Genomic DNA, 5,807 nt, shown 5'->3' on the forward strand with positions numbered 1-5,807 from the left:
ATTCAATTGAAGGAGGAAAAACAATTGGGGGTTTGGGATAATCTTTCCCGCAGGTACCAAATATTAGAGGTTGTAAATTTGAGTAAAAGAGTGGATTACATATTTATTCTTTCTAAATGGACTATTTTTAAAACTTGTCTAGTTGAAAAAAAAACAAAAAACACTACAATTCTTCATTCAACATTCTCTCCATGTATTAAAACCCAGAGGAGAGGTTTTTCTATTGGTACTGTAGTAACTTTTTAAAATAATAAAGCAATATCTTATTGAAGTAGCTTTTAATTTTATTACAAGGAAATCTACTTAAAATGAGAGTTGAAAGGATTTGTACCAAGAAAAATACATGCCATACCCCTGTGAATCACGTTATGATCTACAGTATAACAATGGTAATTCCCCAGTTAGGTAGTATGACTAATGTATTATGGATGCATAAAATATGCTGAAACAGTTTTGGATGTGTGAAACATTTTGCTAACACTGTTGAAAGAAATTCAGTGCTGGCTCAGTTAGAAGTTTGCACTGTAAGTCGTCAGACAATTGCCTAAACACAGAACGTAGATAATGTCTAGGACCTCCAGTCTTAGTCCTGCAAAACAAACACTGAAGTGACAAAATTGGGGAATGGGGTAGAGCATAATTACCAACTACATTCTTCAACAATAGGAAAACTGACTACTGGCTCAGAAGAAGGACATCAGAAGAATTTCGATCTCCTGTTAATTCAAGGGGAATATCTTAAAATGTCTTGAGAGGAAGGATGGTCTTGTTAAGGAGTGGGCTCTGCCACAGACTACCTATGTGACCTTGGGCAAGTCACTTGAACTCTCTCTGCCTCAGTTCCCGATCTGTAAAATGGCAATAACGACTTCTTTTCTCCCATCCTTTGTGTTGGTCTATGTAAACTCTTCAGGCCAGGGACCCTCTCAGACTCTCTTGCTATGGCTATATATAGAAGCTACCGTAGTGGGGAGCCCTGATCTTGGCTGGGGCCTCTACATACTACTGTAATATAAATAATAAAAACTCCTGCTGTATAAAAGGTGGCCTGCAAATTATTTATAACCCCCACACACTAGATTTCTGCCCATTTTATGTAATATGATGTATAAAGAAGACAAGGCCTGAGTTTCTCCCCCACCCCAAGAAGTTTCAAACACAAGAACTTGGCTGCCATACTGGGTCAGACCCTGGTCCATCTGGCCCAGTATATTGTCTCTAGCAGTGGCCTGTACCAGTGCATCAGGGTGTGTACACACAACAGGGCAATTATGGACTGATCCACACTGTCTTCTGGTAGTCAGATGTTCAGCGTCACCCCAATCACCGTAGCTATCTGTCATGAACTTATCCAGTGCTTTCTGAACCCAGTTATAATTCTGGCCATCACAACATCCCATGACAATGAGTTCCATAGGTTAGTTGTACATCGTGTGAAAAAGTACTTCCTCTTGTTTGTATTAAATCTGCTGCCTATTAAATTTCATTGGCTGACCTCAGGTTTTTATGTTGTGTGAAAGGATAAATAATACTTCTCTATTCACTTTGCTCACGCCACTCATGAATTTATAGACCTCAATCATATTCCCCCCCGCCCCCATTCAACTAAGACGAACAGCCCTAATCGTTACAGCTTCCATGTGAGAAGAGGCTATTCCATATCCATGATCGTCTTTGTTGCCCTTCTCTCAACCTTTTCCATTTCCACTCTATCCTTTTTGAGACGGGGCAACCAGAACTGGACACAGTATTCAAGGTGTGGACATATCATGGATTTATATAGTGGCATGATGATATTTACGGTCTTATCTATATCTTTCCTAAGAGCGCCTAATATGCTGTTAGCCTTTTTAACGACTGCTGTGCATTGAGCAGGTTTCCAGAGAACTAGCCATGATGACTTGAAGATCTCTTGCATGGATGGTAACAGCTAATTTAGAACACATTATTGTACACGTATAGTTGGGATAATTTTTCCCAGTGTGCACTTCTTTGTACTTATCAACACTGAATTTTATCAGCCATTCTGTTACCCACTCACCCAGTTTTGTGAGATCCTTCTGTAACTCCTCATTGTCTGTTTAACGACCTGTCATAATTTTGTATTGTCTGCGAACTTTGCCTCTTCACAATTCAGCCCGTTTCCAGATCATTAATGAATATGGACAGCACAGGTCTCAGCAGAGAACCTTGAGGGACTCTGCTGTTCACCTCCATCTCCTTTTTTTAAATCCTGAAATGATCAGTCATAGTCTCTTCTGGTTTTCCCTGGAGGACTTCTCGGGAATCTCAGAAGATGTCCCATCTCATGAGCTCTCTCTCTCTCTACATTTAAAAGAGGCGGCGGTTGCAGCATTAAAGATCTAACAAAGATATTATTTCTCCAAAGTGTTTTTTCAACACTGGAGTTAGGTATTAAAAATAAGAGTTTTGAACGGAGACTAAGAGTCCCTTCCCCTCCCTCTATTGATCACTTTTCAGTCTCTTATAAATCACTACTTCTCCAGTGACCAGAGACTTCCAAGGTGAACAAGACAAGAACCGAACAGCTCATGTAAAGACTTCAAAATAAATAAATAATGTATTTATTTCTAGTCTTCTCCAAACATCACAAAGCAGCAGGGGAAGGAGGAAACTGCACACTTTTCTTCTTTCCAGATTACCTTTCAATGTGTCCCATTCTATTTATTACCACACACCCACACCAAAGGTATAGCTGCTAAGAAAAAAAAAAAATCTTTAAAAGCAAAATAAAAACAATTAATCTGCATGTATACCAACTAATAAGGCTGTGATGGGTATAGAATATATATACACAAGTTGAAATATGGCTCAAGATTTAAGTTTTGTTAAAAAAACAAAACATCTTAACAAAAAAAAAACCCCAACAAAACAAACCAAAAAAAAAGAAAACCATAAAAAAACCCTCAAGCCCAATTTGAAATGTTTCCATGATTAACAGAAGTCTTCAGAAAAGACCCTCTGTATGTAACATTTGCAATTAATGTAGAATGGTGGTAGCATGTTAATAGAAAAGATTAAACTGACTAGTTCATTGTAATTTTCCAAGCTAAGAGAAATACAAAAAGTAAAATAGTAGTAAAAAAAAATTATCTTGAATTTTTTAGTCAGTTTATGAAGATGTTCTCTGTAACACAGGCAAGAAAATTTGTTTTATATTTAGCTAGAGAGTGGGCCACACACTATTTAAAAAGCTTCTGACTTTAGAGTCTCTCTCTCTCTCTATTTTTTTTAAATCAATGGGAGAATCTCTTGAAATCCTTCTGGCTTTGTCTGGCTCCCAGAAGGAATCCTGTATTATATTATAAATAACAGAGAACTCATTGCAACCCAATGTATTATGGCTTTTTTGTGAACCAGGAAGTAAGTCTATGATGCTGTTAATAAGTTAACATTTATTCCTGTGCTTGATGTCACCTGCAGCCTGGTTTGTGGATTTTTTTGGCAAGTTCTATCTTCATTTTTAAGTTCACTTTTATAGGCTGCATCACTTAAAAAATAGCCTATTCACTTTGGCATCCAATTCACCAAGGCACTACAATACACTTCTACGTTTAAGCACTGTTAGCGTGAATAAGGTTAAATATGGTTTTGAGTGCTTGCAGAGTCAGGGCCTTGATGTCATATGCTACTAAAAACAAAAAAGTAAAGGGTCCTTTTTTCATTTGTTTTAATAGCATATGAACACACACAACTTTAGTCATGCAAGTTGTCCCACTGGAAGCAACAGGACTACTTGCACGAGTAAGGATTACTAAACGGAGTAAGGATACAGCCCCAAAATATTGTTGGGCTCACTTTTTTTTTTTTTAAATATAGACATTGCTCCTGCTCATTTTCCTCACACAAGCAGTCTCTCTGACTTCTGCCTGAGAGAGGACAGCAAGATCTACCCTCGATTTAGATACAATTGCATGTATAATACCAAGACCCTCTGGCCATATGTTTCAGAGTAGCAGCCGTGTTAGTCTGTATCCGCAAAAAGAACAGGAGTACTTGTGGCACCTTAGAGACTAACAAATTTATTTCAGCATGAATCTCAATTGATTAGACTCTTCCTGCTGGTATGCATACTTCCACCTTTTCATGTTCTCTGTATGTATAAATATCTCCTGTCTGTGTGTTCCATTCTATGCATCTGAAGAAGTGAGCTGTAGCTCACAAAAGCTTATGCTGAAATAAATTTGTTAGCCTCTAAGGTGCCACAAGTACTCCTGTTCTTCTGGCTATATGTGGCACTCCATTACCTTTATGTCAATCCACCTTCTATTCTACTTCAGAGCATTCTTTTACAAATACTGCAAAGTATGCATCTATAACAGGACCAGAAATCCAGAACACAGCAACCCTCGCACGTTAGATACGACCATACCTAAGTGCACTCACTACAAGTTATGGGAGAGACAGGATGAGGTGTCTGCAAACAAGAGGACGTCCAACTTCTATGCAACAATCCACCTACCCTTACTTCCATTGTTAGAAATAAGACAACTGCGCATACTAAGGCAGTGGCAGAGCCTACGCATTTACAACCGTGACTTTCTGAGAGTAAATGCAAATCAGGGTTGCACAGGACGCATCTCTGATCTTTCACACACCCCTTTCCCTAGTCAAAACAGACACCTGCAGCATGCCCCACGAACCAGCAGCGCTGAGCCCAGCCAGCACGAGGCGAAACGGGAACCCAGAACAACCTCCAGGCAAACGGACCTATTGCATCTCCCGCACGCCGTTCACCTGCGGGGAGTGGGGGGAGGGAAACCGGTCTCCAATCCTCTCTCTCTTCTACAGCCCGGTGCCCCCCATGTAACAGGGGCCAGGCCCGTTGCTAACGAGACCCCCCCCTAAATTCCCGCCCCGCACACACAGATCCCCCACCCCCGAGAAACCCCCCCACATTCCCGCCCCGCACACACAGACCCCCTCAACCCCGAGAAACCCCACAAATAGACCCCCAACCCCAGAGAGCCCCCCCAAATTCCCGGCCGGCCCGCACAGATCCCCCACCCCCAGAGAATCCCCCCGTAGGACCCCCTCCGACCCGGGACGAGCCTGCCCCCAGAGCCACCCGCTACCCCAGCCCCATAACTCTCGGCCGCCCCCATTCAACCCCCTCCCCCTGCCTGGGATCTCCCCGAGCCCGGGAGACCCGATCTCCTCCCTAGACCTCCGCCCCGCCCCCAGGCCACCCAGAGGACCCTCCCCAGGGCCCCCCAACCCCTCCTCCCAGGATTCCCCGAGGAGCCCCCCCAGCTGGCCCCTCCCCCCCCGGGGGTGCCAGCCCCACGCCTGAGGGGAGCTCCCTGGGGCTCGCCCCGCCACAGCATCTCCCCCGAGGCTGGGGTCCGCCCGCCCCGCTCGCCGCCCGGCCCCTCCAGCCCTGGGGGGCTCCCACTCCGCGGTACCTACCGGGGCGGGGGCGGGCTCGTCCCGCGCTCAGGCCCGCGGCCGGGCGGCGCTGCCCCTTTGTGCCATCTGGGCGCGGGGTGGAAAGATGGAGGCGCCCGACCTACCATTCCGGGAGCCGACTCCTCCTCCGCCCCCGCCCCCAACCGCGTAGCCCCGGCGACTCGACTCGCCTCGCCCCGCCCCTTCCCTCGCCAAACCCACCAATCCGGGTGCGGGGCCCCGAGCCAGGGACACTTCGTCCAATCACACCGCCTCATTACGAGATCAGCCAATCGTCGCCGTGTTATTGGGACGGCCAAGGAAAAACGAGCGCCGGGGTTGGCTAGTAGTGGCCGCGTGAGAGGAAGGGGGCAAATGATTGGCTGGTTGGGGCGGGA

The 5,807-nt window shown here is 44.9% G+C and overlaps 1 protein-coding gene across 1 annotated transcript in view; it reads right to left on the reverse strand.

The window, feature by feature from the left end:
- The window catches only part of RSPRY1 (ring finger and SPRY domain containing 1), a 59,697-nt gene extending 54,129 nt beyond the window's left edge, over positions 1–5,568 (reverse strand). The window contains exon 1 of the mRNA XM_044987087.1: positions 5,431–5,568. The gene's annotated coding sequence lies outside the window, so the exon portion shown is untranslated. The remainder of the gene's footprint in view (positions 1–5,430) is intronic.
- Positions 5,569–5,807: the final 239 nt, after the last annotated feature.

This window comes from Mauremys mutica, chromosome 14 (assembly GCF_020497125.1).
Source record: "Mauremys mutica isolate MM-2020 ecotype Southern chromosome 14, ASM2049712v1, whole genome shotgun sequence".
NCBI lineage: Eukaryota > Metazoa > Chordata > Testudines > Geoemydidae > Mauremys > Mauremys mutica.